General features: G+C 42.8%; 1 protein-coding gene across 4 annotated transcripts in view; it reads left to right on the plus strand.

Moving 5' to 3' along the window:
• CTBP1 (C-terminal binding protein 1) overlaps nucleotides 1-21,238 on the plus strand; it is a 418,690-nt gene that overhangs the window by 67,597 nt on the left and 329,855 nt on the right. The gene's annotated exons all lie outside the window — the stretch shown is intronic.

Consider the following 21,238-nt stretch of genomic DNA (forward strand, 5'->3'; position numbering starts at 1 on the left):
CAGTGCTGTTTGACAGTTAGTAATGAAGCTGATTGGCTGATCTTCATCTAATAGTGATCTTAATTATTTAATAACCTTCTGCAACCATCATGCCAAATGCATGTGTAACCCATCCTCACATGCAACTGAAAGACTGAAATAAATCCATTATATAAATTTCCTGAGTAAAACTGCTTTAGTGTAATCATAGGAAATTGTCTAAGTGTGTGTATTTGTATGCTAGCTAAAGTAAAGAGTGATTGGTTTTTGGAGCCCTTTGCAAAGCTTGTTTGTCTGTTTGCTTCCATAATCACATGTCTCTGAAGAGGTTAACTGTAAACCCACAGTGCCTCGAAGGTTGGAGCTCCAGGGCGGATGTGCTTAAGCTACTGGGGAGTGTGGGTGCGGAAACTCAGCGCCGGACCTGGGTGCCTAGGGCAGCTGAGCCACAGGATTCCATTTCCATGAAGGAAAACTGACAGAGCCTGTGCCCAGGAAGCTTGAGAGAGAGCAGCCTACTCAGGTGATGTGAAGCTTAAGAACACATGGGACAACGTGGTGGGACCAAAACCACAGTTGCCTGGTTAGGGGGCTTATTCCTTCACCCACTTACTTCCCTGGTCCTTCTTGCATGAACAGAGAGCAACAATACCCAAAGTCCAAAGGTGCAAACAATTCGATGTTTATTGGGGTGAACTTCCAGCAAGCATGATTCCAGTTTCCTTCCTTAGTGTCCCTCTTCCCAGCTCTGACACCACAGAGGCTTACACCTGTGTCCCTGTTCCCATTCTCCCCCCCTTAGCAAAACATGATTCCAATTTCCCCACCCCCATTCCCTGTTCCCATTTTCCCCCCCAAACCCACCCCCCCGATTGACTGCAGACTATACATTAAAACTTGAGTTCTGCTTAGTTATACCTTAACCAATCATTTTCCTGAAATTTAACTAACCAATCCTAACATATTGTAACATGATTATGTAACCAATTATATCCCACCACCTTAATTAGTTTACACCCAGCAAAATTAATTATACAGCAGACAGAAACAATCACAGAACCAGACAAATTATGCAGACAAATAATAGCAAAGTGGCAACTATAATGACAAAACAATACAGAAGTGAGGATTTCACATCCCAGCCATTGATAAGTGAGTTCTTGCCAGACAGGATGCTATCGAACTAAGTTTCCTTTTACATTTTCATACTTCCCTTTCTCTGGAGGTGATAAGCATTATCAGGACAGGATTGTATTCCTAACAGCTCAATAGCACCTTATTTCAATGGGACTAGGTTGGAATGTGCAGATGTGACCATTGGCTTCCCAGCTTATGGCTGCCTCTGCTGCATAGCCAGAGATCTCAGCCTAAGAACAGGGCCTCAGACTGTCACAGTAAGAGAAGGCCCTTACACCGGCAGACAATGATTTTGATTCTTTCTTTTATACCTCTGTAACTAGCTAAGTGATAAGAATACACCTAAATTCTTAGCGTATAGGCCTTTACAGACAGGCCTGAATATCTATATCCTAACAGTGTCCAGCTGTGGGAGTTCTAGTAAGGCTGTGACACCTTCTATTATCAAATTGCTGTTCCATATGTAGGTTCTTACAGACTACCCGTTAATCTTCTCTTTAAGCTACATAGGGGGAGCTCCTTGAGTCTCACTATAAGGCGTGTTTTTCTAACCTTCTATTCATTCTTGTGGTTCATGTCTGAATTTTCTCCAAGGTATTCACATCCTTTTTGAACTGTGAAAGCCAGGACTGGACACAGTATTCCAGTCATGGTTCCAGTAGCGGTTGCACTAGTGCTACACACAGAGGTAATATAACCTTTTCACTCTTGCATGATATTCTCCCGTTTCTGCATCTGAAGATCGTATTAGCCCTTTTGGTCACAGTATTGCACTGGGAGCTTGTGTTCAGCTGATGATCAGCTATGACCCCCAAATCTTTTCAGTGGCACTGCTTCCCTGATTAATCCCCTCCATCTTGTAAGTATGGCCTACATTCTTTGCTCCTAGAAGTATGGCCTTACATTTGGACATATTGAAAAGTATGTTTCCTTACGCCAGCTTACCAAGCAGTCCAGATTGCTCATAGTATTGGCCTGTCTTCCTTTACTATTTACCACTCCCCAATCTTTGTGTCATCTGCAAACTTCATCAGTTTTGTTTTCTTTCAGGTTATTGATAAAAATGTTAAATTGTGTAGGTCCAAGAACTGATTTCTGTGGGATCCCACTAGAAACAGCCTTTACAACTGCATTTTATGACTGTCAGTCTGTCTGATGATTATAGGATCCATCCACTCCAGTATTTGCTCGTATTTTTGCACATTTTTGGAGTAGACATTTTTTTCCTGTGCCTAAGACTACTGCTGTCAGAGTGGTTCTGAACTACCAGTATAGTTGACACTTGGAAACTCTGGTGATGGGCAACCTGAGACAGTTTCCAATAGCCTAATTATGGCAGTTCCTGCAAGCATCACCGACCTAGATTCTGTTCTCTGCTACATCTACGTAACTGTTACCTACTGGCTTCAGATATGTAATTAAGGGCAGAGTACAGCCAACTGTAGCTTTGGATCTCCAGACATTTCACAGATGTTGTCATAAATATAAAGGGAAGGGTAACCACCTTTCTGTATACCGTGCTATAAAATCCCTCCTGGCCAGAGGCAACATCCTGTTACCTGTAAAGGGTTAAGAAGATCAGCTAACCTGGCTGGCACCTGACCCAAAGGACCAATAAGGGGACAAGATACTTTCAAATCTTGGAGGACAGGGGGAAGGCTTTTCTTTTGTGCTCTTTGTTTACGTGGTTCTCTCTTGGGACTGAGAGAGGCCAGACAGAAATCCATCTTCTCCAACCCATCCTAATCCAAGTCTCCAATATTGCAACCAGTATAGGTAAGCCAGGCAAGGCAGATTAGGTTATCTTTTGTTTTATGTGAATTTTCCCTGTGTTTGTCCTGTTTTCTGTAACTTTAAGGTTTTGCCCAGAGGGGGATCCTCTGTGTTTTGAATCTGAATACCCTGTAAAGTATTTTCCATCCTGATTTTACAGAGATTATTTTTACCTTTCTTTTCTTTTCATTTCTTTTCTTTTCTTTTCTTTTAATAAAACCCTTCTTCTAAGAACCTGACTGATTGTTCCATTGTTCCAAGATCCAGGGGTTTGGGTATTTGATGATTTTGTAACCAGTTGATTAGGATATTATTCTCCAGCCTCCCAAGGAAAGGGGTTGTGAAGGGCTTGGGGGGATATTTTGGGGGAAGACGTCTCCAAGTGGTCTCTTTCCCTGTTCTTTGTTTAAAACGCTTGGTAGTGGCAGCATAATGTTCAAGGACAAGGCAAAGTTGTACCTTGGGGAAGTTTTTAACCTAAGCTGGTAGGAATAAGCTTAGGGGGTCTTTCATGAGGGTCCCCATATCTGTACGCTAGAGTTCAGAGTGGGGAAGGAACCCTGACAGATGTCTATAGAAAACTTTTGATTAGAGCAGAGATCCTGAAACTGTGATTATTAAAGCATTTGCTGGTTGTCTGCAAAGAATTGAATGGTAACATGTTGCTGACTTACCTTATTTTGAGCACAGAGAAGGAAGATAGATGGGAGGAAGAGGAGAAAGGGACAAAAGTAGACATTGATTAACTATTTCAAAAAGATCAAAACACGTATCACACTAAAAGCAGCAAATATATGTATACACACAGTTTCCTAACATAACTTTTCCAAGTAAACAATTGCTATCTGTCATAGGGATGTCATTCATTGTCAAAGAGAGGGCAAGTATTTCATTTGTTTTTCTTTGAGTGATGCACAAGATGAGGTTCTTTTGAATAGCAGTGTCTGTTGGGGCTATGCCTTTGCCCTGGCTACACTCTTGTTTCCCATAGACAAGTGTATGAGGAATGGGGAGGCTGCAACCCACACTCATTTCCTTTTTACCACCCTTGTTTGCAAAATGGAACTGTGTAGTATCCACATCCTTTTCTCCAAATGCATTAGGGCAGTGGCTCTCAACATTTCCAGACTACTGTACCCCTTTCAGGAGTCTGATCTGTGTACCCAAAGGTTCACCTCACTTAAAAATTACTTAAAAATACAGAAGTGTCTCAGCACACTATTACTGAAAAATTGATGACTTTCTCATTTTTACCATATAGTTACAGAATAAATCAATTGGAATATAAATATTGTACTTACATTTCCAGTGTATATAGGGCAGAATAAACAAGTCATTGTCCATATGAAATTTTAGTTTGTACTGACTTTGCTAGTGTTTTTTATGTAGTCTGTTGTAAAGCTGGGCAAACGCCTAGATGAGTTGATGTACCCCCTGGAAGACTTCTGCATACCCCTCGTTGAGAACCACTGAGTTAGGGCATGTCTAACCTACAGCAGCATGGCTATGGTGCTGCTGCTGTAGCACCATAGTGCAGATGCTTCTTGCGTTGATGGATGGGGGGTTTCCATCACTGTATTTAGTTCATCTCTCTAAGAGGCAGTAGCTAGGTTGTCGGAAGAACTCTTCCATCAGCCTAGCCACATCTACACAGGGTATTAGGTTGACCCAACTAGGATGCTTAGGGCATGACATTTTTCACAGCTCTGAGTAATGTAGCTAGGTCAATCTAATTTGTAAGTATAGATCAGGCCTTAGCTGAATCAGTTCTGTAGTTAGGACTAGTTATTGTTGTTAGTTTATTTTAAGTAAATTTTCATTGCCTGTTGGCATACGCACACCCCCCCCGACCTCTAAACTTAGAATAGTCATAGGTTTTCCTTATGCCTGTATGTGCCCCTGCTGCAAGGGCTGCTCCTCTACAAGAACTTAAAATGGCCTACACAAAATAGCTGGGGTTTGAGATTTGTCCCTCTTCCAACATAATGATGCCAGTGAATGATAGCCATGCTCTATTCCTGGGAGAGGGCCATGCCCCACAGCAGTATATGATTTGCAAGTGCTTCTCCAGAAGAACTCAAAAAGAAAGGTAGAAAAACTTGAAACTATTTCTCCTGAAGAGGTCCATGCAAGTCTAATCAGACCCTTACAGATCCTCTGAGAAGCTCCAGGTACTGGACCCATCACACACATTTGAGTGCCCTGGTGAGCTGAGGTGCCACCCAAACTCATGGGTAACTTCTAACAAGCCCAGTCATGAAACATCTTGCTGACATCTTTAAAAAGGGTCTGCAAGGAGCACTGCTCTAGGGACCAGGACAGGCACTATTCCTTCTCTCCTTACAAGGGACAGAAAGCTTCCCCAGGCTCACTCTTCAAAAAGCCTGAAAGTAGAGTCCTGCCCTGGTGCACCTGCACCAAAAACCAAACTATCTCTGACAGTCTCGTCTTACACCAAGGACCGCTCTGCTTCTGGTGCCAACAGTTAAGCACTGTTGCTATTGTCACCATACCTGTGGTACTGGGAGCTCTGATATTGAGTACCTCATTACCAAGAACTAGTACTTCAGTACCAAAAAGCTCATCTGTACTGATTTGAGATCTTGCCCTAGGTAGTTTGAGGGCTCTGTACATTGGCACCTCTGCATTACATGATGTCCAGACACCTTTCAGTGGGCCAATACCAGAGCAGCTACAGGAGGTCATTACCAAAGCACCCCTGGTGCTGGTGCCATGACAAGGTATGCCTGACAGAACTGCATGTCTGCTGGAAGAGGTGCTTTCATTTTCTTCCTTCTCTTTCAGAAGGACAGAGCAGAACTTCCTCCCTGGAACGTAGCCATTCACCCCCATGGATGGAACAGTGGGAGTCTGGTAGAATTGAGGGGGGAATCCTTGAGGCATTCCAGAAGATAAATTGGGAGTCATAGGGAACCTGCCCCTGTCCTGCTGCCTACCTCTATCAACCACGGCTTTACTGTTCTCCCAAGTGGTGAATATTTATGGCCCCGTGAGTGTTTACCAAAATTTTGGTAGTGGTGGGTGCCCACTTGAGGAGGCCAGGAATCCAGGTGCATCTCGGTGTTGATAACAGGGTTGTATGGAGAAAATCCTGACAGCAAATGTGTAACTTCCTTCAAAAGACACAAAAGCATCTTTGCCACACTGGGTCTCCAACTCGGAGTATACAGTTAATTGGAACTATATTATATTACAAGTCAGCAAAAGCATACCTACCTCAACAGAGGTTCCTGACTATGATGGACTTCGTTAGGCTATTCCAGGCTCATCCCACTACACTAGTAAGGACTTACTTCAGAGTCATGGTGTATATAGTGACATGCACTTATGTCATGCAGCATGCTAGACTTCACCTTTGACCTTTGCAAGAACAGCTGAAATCCTTGTATCTGCCCAACAGAATCTGTGGCCCATCTCACAGCTAGAACCTCTTTTTCTATGACTGATTATGCTTTCTCTTTGGAAAAATAGCTTCCTACTGATAGATAGTATTGGATATTCCTCCCCATTGAACTTCTGAGAGACTGTCATCCCCCAGGGTGAAACCTGAACTATTGTATTATTGTGTCCCCTTTAGCTCTCTAACCTAGGTTGTCTCTTAGAATGCGTTGCTAGTGAACAGCAAATCCCTCCAGTCCCTGTTCACTCTCAGCCACCAGCATGCAAAATCAGTCCCAGCTGAATACGTGAATGCGATGCCCAGCCATTCATGAATAGACACAGATGGATGCACGCATGTCCCTCGGTCGCAGGCTTGCATCCCAGAAATGTGCATCTTGCACTGTCCAGCACATTACTGCACAGAGCAAGTTCATTAATTAGTCTGTCATCTTATCAAGAAAATTATTGTTACAGCCTTGGTTAATCTGAGTAGAGATTCCCCAGACGCTTCAACCAAAACCAAACTGGTTTAGATAAAACGTTAATATAAGTTTATTAACTAGAGAGAGAAATTAAGTGATTCTAAGTAATATAAGCATAAAAGTCAAAATTGGTTTAAAAAGAAAATAAAAGGATAAAACTGCAATCTGATTCCTAAATGTTGCCAAGTTGAATAAGATTTGAAAGCAAAACGGTGTGTCTCACCCAAAAAGTTTCAGCAGTCCATGCTAACTGGAAAGTATTCCAGTTAGGAACACTTACCCCATTTCAATGATGGTTCTTTGTTGTTCAAATGATTTTGCTCCCATGAGTACAGATGGGGAGGAGGGGTCATGGGGAAGCCATTGTCTCTTCTTTTATACCCTCCTCCTTGTCTTTGAGGATTACCCCCCCTGCTGCAGTGCAGACAATCAGTCTGTGGCATGTGTGAGATTCAAAGTGATTTCCAGGTGATTTGTACATTTCTTGTTCACACCTTCTGTGTACATGATGTTTGAAATATCTTGGGGATGAAATGCAAATTTTTTTTGTTTACAGGCCTCCCTGATGGCAAATGGTTGCTTCAGTAGCTAATAGTTTTCTAACACCTGTGGCCAGTCCTTTGTTGACACTGAGGAGCTAAGTGGTGGGTGTTCCCCAGAATTACAACATGTTTCAGTAACAAACATATAGCAAAATCTCATAACTTCATATACAATATTGATACACACATTTAACAAGACAATAATGTTCACCAGATTATGACTTCTCAAATGATACCCCACAAGGCATACTTTGTGCAAAATATATCCTTAACCATACAAAAGTGGTGAATATGGGGGTACAAGGTGTTACATAGGGTGCAGTGTGTCACAGAAAGCACTTCCCCCAGGTCCACGTCTGAGGCACCAGTTTGTAACAGAAACTCTTTTAAAAATCTGTATTAAAAAGGATCAGCTCTCTACATGAGCACTCTGACTGTCTTAAAGGCCCTGTCACATGTTTCCATCCACTGAATTCTCCTGTGGTGTCCATCTTTCATGAACTCCGTCAAGAGGGATCCAATGGTGGCAAATCCTGGTACAAAACATCAGTAGTACTTGGCTAATCCCAGGAACTGTTGCATTTGTTTTTTTTGTCAAAGGAGTAGGGCAGTTCATCAAAGTGTGGACCTTGTCTACCAAGGGTCACAGCTGTCTGCCTCCTACTACTTACCCAGAGTACATAGTTTCACAATTTCTATTTTGCATTTGATGAGATTGGCTGTTCAGCGTTCACGAGGGATTGAAGTAATGCCACCACGTGTTCCAAGTGTTCCTCCCAACTTCGGTTATAGATGACAATGTCATCCAGATGGGCTGTGGCAAATTGCCCATGGGGTTGCAAGTTTTTATCCTTCTAGAGCTTGATGGTTGCAGTTGCTGGTTTTTCCCTGGAATCTGGCATCAGGAGGATCTGCCAGTACCCTGTGGTAAGACTGGGGGCAGATCTGTACACTCACCCCCACCTGCTCCAGCAACTCATCCACCCTTGGCAGGGGGTAGGCATCAAATTTAGATACCACATTGAGTTTGCAGAAATTGATACAGAAGTGCACCATCCTGTCTGGCTTAAGGACGAGGATTGTGGGGCTCCTCCACTCATTGTAGGACACCTTTATGACTACCAGAGCTAACATTGCTTGAAGTTCCTGATGGACAACATCCCACATTTTCCGGGTAAGGGGTGATGGTTTTCCCTCCCCTTTTTGTCCTAGTTTTGTTCCAATGTGATGGGGGATCAGAGGGGACTTTTCTGGACCAGACAAGAGTGTTGTAGGGAACAATTCCACAGGTTGTTGTACTTGTGCCCTTTGATCAGGTTGTAAAGTTTTCTCATCTGTTGTGGTTCAAATACAAGACAGCACAAAGCTTTAAGCAAGCAAACAGGCTGGTCTGCCAATGGGCTTCTGCCTGTCAGCTTTCCACCCTCTCCTTTATTCTTTCTCTCCCCCCGCGCATTACATTCTCCAACAGATAAAAGGAATACACTGGCTTTATTTAACATTCTTATTTACCAATTTCTATCTACCGCATTCCTTGCTCTCGGGCCTTGAGCCCAGTCCTGGGAGGCTTCCCACGGTTCATGTCATCTGGGCGAGATTCCAAGGTTCATGCCCTTGAGAGGAGCTGTGTGTGCACAGCTCCTATACAACACTCCGGGTGTGCCCTGAATGTTGCCAAGCGCTTGAACCCTGTATGAATCCTAAACTCATCTTTACAGACTTGCAGGATTTTCCTACCAGGGCCCGGGCTTGTAATTTTTTTTTTCTAGGGGTCTATGCTGAGCTGGTGTGTCTCTGCTAACAGTGCCAGGTTCTGTTTGGTCAGGTCCTCTGGTTTTTAATTTATTGCTGCACGATGCTGTCTGTTGGCCATCTGTAGCCATATAATTTTCCATGGGGTGGACCCCCTCCGCTAACATCTCTGGGCAATGTTTTAACACCTAGGCCTTTCACCCAGCAGTAGGATGTGCATGAACCATTCCACGAACACATGACATGCTGTCTGGAGTGGCTCATGACCATGAGTGCCTACCTCAGGGCAGATTGTCAGAAGCAGGGCAGACATCCCAAATTGGTGGTGTGTTCTATAATTAGATTTCACTAAGCCAGTACCAAATGTGAACTCCTGGATCCTAACAGTCTTACCAGGTAGTTGCAGACAATCCCCTTAGACTCTCTAGTCTATCTTGTTACCCAGACAAATTGGACTTAGTGATAAATGGTCATTTATATCAAAAATCAACAAATATTCCAGGTTACTCCCAGTCACAAGAAACCAGTCACTCACCCAGGTTGAGTTGAATTCTAGATCTCACACCAAAGACAACACTGGTAGCCAATTCTGTAGTAAACTAACTATAGGTTTATTAGCTAAGAAAAGTCCATCTTGCTTAGGCCACCCAAGGGTGTAACTTGAAAAAAGCCTTCCCCTTATCTCAGGGGTGATCCCTGACGTGCGTTCTCTACCATTTGTCACAGTTCTTGGGTTACAGATGGATGCCTCGAGCTGTCTGGGTGCTGCAAAACCCATAGGGTGCCTCAATCTGCATAAACAAGAATCTCAGTGATACTAAATTGAGCAGAATAGTTTGACTGTGTTTGAAGAGGATGGAGCTCCTCGCTGTCACTCCCCAAGTCTTTTCAATATAATCTAGATTCTCTATCTCTAGGGTGGGTTGAGGATAGCAGTACTGACCACTTAATGGCTTGCCTCTGGGCTTGACAAACCTACTAGCCAGAATACTGGAGTCTGCTGTCTCCCTGTTGGATCAGTGTGACTTTGAGGGCAGTTTACCTGAAATGTTCCTGGAGTCTCTTGGGAGCTGTAGAACTGCTTTCCACTTTCTCCCAGATCTGCCCAGCAGCTCTCTGGAACTTCCTGCTTTTACACCCTTACTCCACCCCTGATGTGATTGACAGGTCTGGAGGGGCAGGGCCAGCCCATAGCAACTCTTTAACTCCTTTGCAATACGTGACACAAGGACTCTAATGATGGGACACTTCTATGCAATGCTAGGGAGTGCATTTTGACTACTTGGGAATTCAAGGAAAATGGTTCCCTCTGGAGACTATACTATCCATAAATGTGCTGAAACTCAGAGCTATTTGGCTTGCGTGTGGGACTTTTCTGCCCCTCATCCAGGGTCTGACAATGAAAGTGCTTGCAGACAGTGCCCCAGTGGTGCACTGATGAACAGATGAGGGGGATCCAGGTTCTCTCCATTCTGCCAGGAAGCCATACATCTTTGTAGTTGATGTATATGTTATCAATATAATCCAGTCACAGTGCAGATGATTCAGCCCTGCAACACTGGCTCTGCAGCCTCTAATCCAAGACTTGTGGTGATAGGGGACAGACAGAGGTTGCTGTGGAAGTCCTTAGTTAGAATCTGCACAGAGGCAGCCTGGGACTGATGGTGATTCATAGTAGGCTGGAGCAGAAGCCATGTTTGTATCCTTCATAGGTGTCAGAGAAGTCCTATGTAACGACAGCACTGCTTTTGTCAAACTGGGAAGGGGGTAGGAAAAGATCCCTAAATAAAGCTCATTTCACCCAAACCTGTCTGAGTGCTGCACATGAAGGGTCATCCAGCTTTTTCTGTGGTCTAAATATAGAGAAGATCCAAATAAATTTTCAAGTTGGAATGTTTGTACACTCCTTGATAGAAGTGATGGGCCTGAGTGTAGAACTGCTATATTCGGTTGAGTGTTGGCATGGTACAGTGTAGACATTTCTGCACTCTGTGAGACAAGATTTGCTGGCTAGTCACAGCTAGAAGATGTGGGTGCTGGTTACACCTTTTACTGGACTGGCAAATCTGAGGATGAACACTGATTCTCTGGTGTGGGGTTTTCCAGCTGCTCTTCAATTGCCTTCAAACTTGAGTCACTTACGACAGGCTTATGCTTCTTCACATCAGCCTTGTTAAAGGTCCTTTTGCTTCTGTCATCAGCGCATTTCTTGGACATGACATATAATATGGCTACTAAAGCTCTTGGCTTCGTTAAGAGGAAACATCAGGACTGGTTTGATGAGAATGTTCCCAAAATATGTCGGCTGTAGGAACTCACTGCGTGCTATCCATCGAGCTACAGAGCGGACAAGGCTTCAGCAGTTAGGAGGGCTGCATATCATCAAGCAAAACAGATGGCTCAGACCAGACTTTGGTAAATGAAAAACCAGTGGAAGGAAAGAAACGCGGGGGAGTTAATATTGGCAGCAGACCACAAAGCAGCAGAAACTTTTTTGCTGGCCTCTGTGCTGCGTATGGCCCCTGATGCAACAGTATAATCCCCTCATGCACTCTGAATGGCAATTGACTGACAAAAAAGAAATATGACAGGTTTCAGAGTAGCAGCCATGTTAGTCTGTGTTCGCAAAAAGAAAAGGAGTACTTGTGGCACCTTAGAGACTAACAAATTTATTTGAGCATAAGCTTTTGTGAGCTACAGCTCACTTCATCGGATGCATTCAGTGGGAACAAAAGCTTATGCTCAAATAAATTTGTTTCCACTGAATGCGTCCGATGAAGTGAGCTGTAGCTCACAAAAGCTTATGCTCAAATAAATTTGTTAGTCTCTAAGGTGCCACAAGTACTCCTTTTCTTTTTAAAAAAGAAATAGTTGACTGATGGGTGGAACATTTCAGTTCGTTTTCTAATCACCTTTCTGAGGAAGCAATTAAAACTCTTCCACAACACCTCATTATCTAGGAGCAAGAGTCATTACCACAGGATTTCAAGAATGCCAACATTGTCCACCTTTATAAACATAGGGGTGATGGGAAAACTGTGATAATCACTGTGGCATTTCCCTACTCTCTGTGACTGGGAAAATCCTTTCATGGGCCATATTGAATAGACTTTCCACTTATCTTGTGGAAGCCATTCTCCTTGAGTGTCAATGTGGATTTTGGTCTGCATGGGCACTATAGACGTTATCTTCACAGCATGTCAGCTTCAGGAAAAGTACTGGGAGCAAAAGTGTGGTCTTTATATGGAGTTCATTGACTTAGCTAAAGCTTTTGATTCAGTAAATCGGACTCTGGAAATTTTTGTTCCTCTTTGGATGCCCTGCAAAGTTTTTCTGTCATTTGTTCCTTCAATGACGGGATGATGGCCAGAGTGGTGAAAAATGGGGAGATATGTTTCTCCTTTCTGGTCCCCATGGCACCAAACAAAGTTGCACGCTGGCTCCTATACTCTTTTCCCCCCCCCCCTTTTTCAGCTCTACTTATGGATGCATTTCATGACATTGATCAAGGAGTATTTATCCAGTGGCGTACTGATGAGAAGTTGTTCAATCTGCAATACTTCCGTGCTCATATGAATGTGGCAGATTTAGTTATTGAGGAGCTTTTATTTGTTGATGACTGTCCACTGGTTGCTCACTCAATTGATATTTAATTTATAACTGATCACTTCACTTGTGTAGTCAATCATTTTGGTTTCACAATTAGCCTAAAGAAAACTGAAGTACTGTACCAACCTGTACCGGGAGATGCAGAACTCTGCCCAATTATTAAGATCAACAACGCTCCTCAAATCCATGGAGAAGTTTTGCTACCTAGGAAGTATGCTGTCACAGAATGACATAACTAATGGTGAGATTACTCATCACATAGGCAAGGCCTGCTCTGCATTTGAAGTTGCGTCATACATCTTGTGGAATGATAGGGAATCAAAAGCACTATGCTAAATGTCTATTGGACAGTCATGCTTACAGTGCTTCTATGTGGTTGTGAGACATGGACAACATATCTCTGCTACATTAGGAAACTTGATCAGTTCTGGATGCACTGTCTTCAGTGTGTTTGCAGGGTCAAGTGATAGAACAAGATTCCCAGTATGAAAATCCTTAATTGTTGTCAGATGTCTGGCATTCAAATCATGCTTGTAAAAGCTCAGTAGTATTGGTGTGGGCGTCTTATCCATATGTCCAACTTGAGACTTCCCAAGATCATATTTTATGGTCCGCTAAAGCCAGGGACCCATTCTCATGGTGGCCAGTACAAACATTAAAGACATGCTGAAGTCAAACTTGAAAGCATGTCAGGTTGACCCTAGCAACTGGGAAGCAACAGTCCATGGCAAAGCATGGTGGTAGCAGATTTGTCTTGTCACCTTTAACCGCTTTGAGGCAAAGCACATTAACAACTTGTGTGAAAAACCTGAACAATGCCAAGCAAGGATACAACAGCCTGCATCTTGTAACCATGTTTGCGGTTCTCAGATTGTTCTGGTCTTGCACATATGTCACATACATTGACATCAACATTGACATTATTGTTGTCATCGTCTGTTGTCAGGTCACACCAGTGGTCCTTCACCTTCTTGGGCTACAGAATACCTTCACGGACCGACTCATCAGATACTTATCTAAGAATCATGGATGGTCCCTGAATACCAGTCCTCCACAGCATCTTTTCCAGATGTAGGTTTCTGCAAGTGGACCTGTTTCTGACACGTTACTAGAAAAAATGCCAGAGGTTTTGCTCCGGAAGGAACTCAACATTCCTCATTCCATGGACTCCCAGTCTGATGTGTGCCTTTCCACCTATATTCAGGGTGCTGAGGAAACTGAGACAAGGCACCATCTGCATCATCATGATAGTCCCAGCATGGGCCAGACAATTCTGGTGTTTGGATCTACTGAATCTGTTGGTAAGGAGGCCAAACCCCTTTCCCATTTGCCAGAAGCTGGCAATGGGCGACAAGGGATGGATCACTTGGTGATTACCTGTTCTGTTCATTCCCTTGAAGCACCTGACACTGACCACTGTCGGAAGACAGGATGGCTAGATGGACCTTTGATCTGACCCAGTATGGTCATTTTTATGTTCTCATCCTGCTTGACCTAGTTTCACAGACTGGTGGCTGAATTCTGCACTCGGACCTGATGTCATTGCACCTCACAGCCTGGGATGTTGACTGGATGACAGGTACATGCAGGAGTTGTTCTGCTGCAGTTCAAGACATCTTGCTACTAAACAGAAAACATTTGACCAGACTGATATACAAGACCAAATATCCTTCCAAATAATATTATTTGTGCCAGCTTTTTGGAGAGGCTCTGCAGCTTGTGTGTAGGTGGTTGGGCTGGATGGTTGGAGTGACCTCTTCTGTCCTTGGGGTCTGTGGGTTTATGGATTCTCCCTCCCTCACACCCCCAGGATTCATCCCTTTCTTTCATGGGCCATAGGGAAAATGGGATTGCCTGGATTGCCTCAACATGCTCATAACAGTTGCAGCTCTGCATTAAACTAATGACTGTAATCAAATTTCATGTTTCAGGGCTTCAGCTGGCCATCTGCAAGGGTTTGGAAAGATTTTTTTCCACTTGATACACAAATGGCTAGATGTTTTCTGGAGTGCCTTTTTTTTATCTTGCCTGGGACCTATACACACCAATACTGCAATCTGTGTGGACAGCTAATCTCAAAGAATTTCAGTTACCGTAGGGAAAGTAATTGTTCTATCATGAATGGGAGGGCAGGTGGTCTGCACAATTGCTAACAGGAGAGGAGGAATCCATGAGACAATCCCTCTGTTAAGATGTGGTCTTCCACTGATTATATTGTTGTGTTAGCATTATTGTAGTTACAGCTGAGCAGGCAATTCCTTTATAAGATGCTAGTTTTTAATAACGTGTTTTAATTGTCCTCTGACTGCAGCTTCTCATGCTTATTCTCTGTCAAAAAGGTGAAGTTTTCTTTTTGTTTGGTAAAATTCCACTGAGCTATTTTCTGAGTGAGCTGTGTGTGGGGAAAATAATGTTCTTCTTCGAATGATTGCACATGTCCATTCCATTGTAGATGCATGCATGCCTCATGCACAGCTGTTGTAGAATTTTTTCCCTCATTGGTCCCCATTGGGATGGCTTGAGCACCCTCTGTCACAGTGCACCCTTGCATGCCGATATAACAGGATGGAGCTGCCTCCAACCCCTCTCAGTTCCTTCTTGCTGCCAGTGATGGTTGTTGGAGCGCTTCCACTCTTGGTGTCACAAGGGTATCTCCCTCACCCTTTGTATATAGTCTGTTTCATGTTTGGTACTTAGTCAGATTTAGTATTCATTATTGTTAAGTTTTTCGCTGTTAGGTCCATTTTGGACCAAATTAGACTTTTGATACCAGCACTGGTACATCTGTGCTCACCCGGGGTTCAAGTCCAGCAGGTCATATGCTAGACCGATGCCAGTCTGTGATCCACACACCAGCTGCTGAAAATGTTTGTGGGAGTCCCACATCAGTGATAAGTGTCATATTAGTTGAGGATTTAAGCCATGCTCCAAAAAAGGTACAGCGGCAAGGGTTATCCATTGGAGCTATTGGGTTCAGAGCACATACCGAATGGGGCACCATCAGCACAGCGTATGCCTCCTGAAATGTCTTCGGCTCCATGTTTGATGTCTCTGGTACAAAAGAAGAGACACAGATCTCCCAAAGACATGATACCTCACCCAGCAAGACGTTCGGTACTGTGGCTAGCTAAAAGCAAGGCATCTGCAAGGGACTTGGAGGGAAAGCATTCCCTGGAGCTCTCTGCAGCAAAGGGGGTTCATTGACTCTGGAATGTCTGCCAGATATGTGGAGGCCAAACCCTGAAGTTTCTATTCACCAAACTCAGGATCCAGTTCTGGTACTGATGACACTGGATGCTTACGCTGCTAGCAGAGATCCACTCAATCTTTAGGTACTGGTGTCACTGGCAGTGCAGGAAGGGTTTCAGTCAGTACTGGCAACTGTCATCCCTACACCAGCCCCGCAGGAACATGCAGTACTGATACCACTTCTGGTGCCTCAGAGGCTGGTACTTTTCAGGGGCAAGCCACCACTAACAATCCCAGTACTGCCATCTATGGGTTCACCTTACCTGTGTCCTGTCCCCACAGGTTCCACTCCACCATAGTTACAGGACTCAGCCATCTTCATCAGATTCTGAAATTGGGTCGGTTGTGTCCCATACCAGATGGGAAGCTTATCCTCCATCTGAGCCATCTCAATAGCTCTAGCAGTGGGCACACTGTAATGGGCAATAGCCTGTACAACCATGGGGCTCACCATCACCATATCCGTGGCTGTTCCAGACGCCGCAAGGTGTCCCTTCCCCCTCCCACTAGGACCTCTCCACATCCGAGTTGGCTTCTTCGAGGGTGCACCAGGATCATTGGTACCACACATAACATTCCTTCATGCATGGTACTGGGACCAAGCAACTGGAAATTGTTCAAACAGCTCCTTCTCCGCAAGAGACAGACCAGCCATTGCCGCAGCATATTCATTTTTATCACCAGATGAGACTGGAGAGATGGTTAGCGATTTTACACTGCCAGCGGATTACAAGGCTCACCAAGAATTCCTTAAAAGGGTGGCTTTGGTTGTAGACATTCAAGTGGAGGAGGTCTGTGAGAAATCCCACAAGCTAGTGGACATCTTAGCATCTGCTGCACCTCAAGAGTACCAGTTCCAATTAATGAAGCAATTGGAGGACTGGTTAAAACACTTTGGCAGATGCCTTCTTTCCTCCCACCTACAGCAAAATGGACAGAGCGGAGATAGGGTCCCTTCTAGGGGCTTTGAATACCTCCACCCTCACCTAGCCCCAGTGCTCTTTGGTGGTGACAGTAGCTAGTAAGCAGGACAGGCAAGGGCACAAAGCATCAATCCTACCGTTTAGAATTGCTAACGAAAAAGCCCTCCTAAGTTTGTACAACTTCACCCTATTGGAAAACATCTTAAAGTTTAAGGACAGGCTACTGGCAGATTTCAGGCAGGAGTTCATTTTCATGGTAAAGGAGGGTAAGCTGTTGGCAAGGACAGCTGTTCATGACAGTTTGGATGTGGGACTCAGCAGCTCATTGCAGAGTGCTCAAGTCCCCTCTCCCTCCCCTCACCAATGAGCATCATTGAGGAAAAAAGCTCTTTGATGGCTGTGCACAAGACATGCACCCACCTACAGTGGAATGGTCATGTGCAACACATCTCAAAAAACAACGGTTACGGAAAGGTAGGTAACTGGTTGGTTGGTTTGTTTCCCAGCAAAGGGATATTCTGATACTCTTTTTGTATTTAGATTATTTAAAAATAATCTTTTTCAAAATATCACTTGCTACGTACAGACTTTGCAATGTGGGCAAGTGCTTTTAACTCTGTTAATTTGAATCTTACACTGCACATTCAATACATATAGGTGGTATGTTTATTTGAATATGTAATCAATCAATCATTTTCTTTTACACACCAAGAAAATTAAGTTTAAAAAGTAATTTAAGTTAAAATACATTATATTTGTGGTCTTAAATCCATAAAGATACTAAATGCACAGAAGTTACATATGCTGCCACATTACCTACTATATTCATTACCTAATATATATATATTTGTGAGCATCAACACCAAAATATTACATATATGCATGGGGCCCATTGTCCAGTTGTATAGGAGTCATGAATTAAAATTTCTTGAAATGAATCTATGTTTAGAATCTTAACTATAACTTATGCAATGAGTATTATATATATATATATATAATATGCTGTACATATTTTAATAGGTACCAAATATATTCTATAAAAGATGTATATTTTAAATCTCTTTTCTGATGTTTTTATAACAAGGGAAATTTTGCATGAAAATGTCTTCACCCTTTAAGAGTTCATCTGCTTCTAATTCTTATGCTAAACTTGATGCCAAAATGTTCGGTGTGTAACTTCACAATTAGATGCTCCAGAGGTTATTTTGAAGACACAAACTGTGCATTATAATTTCAGGTTTGGAATAAGCAGGAATGATGATCTTGAAATAAACAGAGGGTTTTTTTCATGGAAGTTTTACTTTTTGAAAAGGAAAGCTGTCCTCTCATTCACCTGAAATGATAAATATGCAGGATCCTTTCCAATAGACTTTTTTTCAGATTTTCAATGTGGTATGAGTGTCTCTTTAAGGTGCTGTAACTATACTTTCATTGTTAACCCTTATTTTCAATAATAAACATTATTTCAAACCTCTTCCAAATGTGGAAGTTACCTTTGATATTTCTTTATCAAGTTTATCATGTTTAATGTTAATAACATCTGAATGTTTTACTTAGAGCATGATTAAAGTCCCTTTCCCCTATAGGCTGAAAAGGGGTTACCTCAGGTCAACTCAGGGACATATGAGTCCAAATAAAGGCTTCCTGAGACCTTAAAAAACCCCTCCTCTGGTGAGAGAGGAGGAAGAGAGACGAGCTGCTGCAGGGCTAGTGGCAACAGAGAGAAAGGCCTCTCCAGGGGCGGGGGGGGGGGGGGGGGCGGAGAGAGAAGGGGGACACGCTACCTGACTGCCTGTTCAGGGGAAGGACTGCCATGGGGCTAATGACACAGCTACCATTGCCTCCCACACCCGCAGCCTCCCCGGGGGTAAGAAAAGCTATTCCCCTTTGATTTGCGTTGTGAATTTGTTTCTTTTGTTTGGCGGAGGAGTACTGCTTGGGCCTGCCCTGAGGCCTACCTGGTAAATATTGACAAATAAACCTCAAGAGGGAAAATGAACACTGTCTGGAGTGGGGCTGATTTATTCCAGACACCCCACCGCCAGAGGGGGAAGCCTTGAGCCTGAGATGGAGGAGACTCTCCCTAGATTAATCACATGGCTTGCCTCTGATATTATAGGGGATCTCTGCTTCCTTACAATTATAGTGTATATTGATGCGTTTCCTACTTTGCACTGTTTTACAGAACTCTAATGCATTTTACAGTATTGTTGAAATAGGCCGGTAGACCCCAAACTGTGGGGTGTGCCCCCCAGTGTTTTTTGGGGAGGGCAGCGAGGCCCAAGCCAGACCCCACGGTGGCGGAAGTGGCGGGGGGAGAGCACCACCCAGCCCCACTCTGCCCCCAGGTCCTCTCTGCCTTCAGCCCCAAGCTCCTCTGCTGAGCCAACGGGGCAGTAAGGGGGTGGGGAGAGATGGACAGATATCTTTACTGGTAAGAGGTGTGTGTGTGGGGGGGGGGGTGAGTGGGTGACAGGAAAAGTTTGGGCACCACTGAAATAAGGCCCTTGCTTATCTCAAACTCATAATTGTGCCTTTGTTTTAAATTTTACTTTTTTATTATCCAATAGAAAATGGAGGAACTTTTCCCCCATTTAATTCTTCGTTCATTGTTTTGGCTTTTGATTCTGTTATGATGTATTGCATACTATGTTTACATATTTCCCTAACTGTTGGCCAGATGTATTCATAAATTAAAGTCTTTGAGTTTGCATACTTTAGAACTAAAAAGAGTAAAAATTGTTCTTGAAAGCATTTCTTTAAGCTAAAATCTTAATTTTATAAAAGCAAACTCGTTAACAGAATTGTTTGAGAAACGGTTGCTCACAGAAAGGAAATATGAGGCTGGATAGTGCTAATTCAGCAGTGATACTGAAACAGACTGATTAACACTTTTTGCCTTTTGGTAGGTGACAGTTTGGTTTCTGGGCAGTGTTTGAGAGGCAGATGACTTTGCTGGAACAATGGTATATGTGCTTGTATAAAGCAAATGATGTAATAATGTCAGATTCAAATAATGTTCCTGCATTTAAATAATATAAATTATAGAGGATACAATTTTCAAAAGTGCCTAAGTCTAATTGACTGTATATGAGACTGAAGCCTGGGTGCCTAAGTAGCTTTTGAAAATGGTACTTAGGCTTTTTTAGGTGTTTTAAAAATTTTTTACCTAGAGTTTTAAAATGTATATTAAGTGTTTACAATTTTTTAATATTTAGACTTATCATTTAATTGTAATACATTTTATTTCTTCCTACTTGTTCCTGATGATGCAGCCTGTTGTTTCAGGGTAGTTGTAATTGATTTTCTGTTCAACACTCTATTAAACTATTTAAATGGCACACTTGATTTTCCAAGAACTATTATGTGGCATATTCATTCACAGTAGATATTCATTAACTCCAGTTTGATAAATTAATTATATTGGCATAAATTATTTTCACTATTTTTAATAGTACTTTTTTCTGTTTTCTCTTTATAATATCATATGCTGCACTTTATCATAGTGATAAAGAATTTTCCTTGCAAGTGTAACTTGTGTAAGTTAAACGAAGAAAAGCTAACTTCCCTTGTCTACCTCACACATCTTTTTTTGCTCTCTCATTTTCTTTCATTCCATTAGAAAGTGATATTGCACAAAATAATCTTCCACTTCAGGGAGTAGTGTTAAAACTGATCTTCTAGTTTCAGTTAGTTTCAATTAGTGCTTTTAAAAAATATGCATTGCAGGTTTCCATGTTAATCAGCATGAATCCAAGTCATCCAAGTTTGTGGATTTTGATCTGATAATCAGCAAGTTGCAGTTCTCATACTGTCTCAGAACACTTTAAAATTCAGTGTTCCCCAGGACTGAACTTACACATTCTTGTGTTACAGTGTAGTTCTGTCTATCCATAAATCTAGTTTCAATATACTAATTATTTTACTGTGTACTAGTTTTATTTGAGATTCCCGTAAGCAAGATACAAAATTTAAGATGCGCATTTGAAATAAAGTTTGTAGAATGGGAGCAAAAGAGGAAAGTTTTTAGTCCCAAAATTTATGAAATCAAAATTTTAAAATACTGGGAGGGAAGATGGTGTTGTCAAATTCCACGGCTAAACTAGATCTAGGTCTGCACATGAAAAGTATTCCACACACAGGACCTCATGGTCTGATCAAATAAACAAGGAAGGCGTAGACATATCATTTAAACAGGAAGTTTCTGGTAGCTGTGCTACTCCCATAAAGGAGCAGACAACTTTTCTAATGAGAGGTCCTCTCTGTTGATGTGAGCACAGTGCTGGAATGCAGGAACTCCCTAAATTCTAATCCCTGCTCTGGTATTCCAACACTGACTCCTCTACGGCACTGGTAATTGCCTAATCTCTCTTCATCCATTTCTTCATCT

This window comes from Caretta caretta, chromosome 4, assembly GCF_965140235.1.
Source record: "Caretta caretta isolate rCarCar2 chromosome 4, rCarCar1.hap1, whole genome shotgun sequence".
Lineage (NCBI taxonomy): Eukaryota > Metazoa > Chordata > Testudines > Cheloniidae > Caretta > Caretta caretta.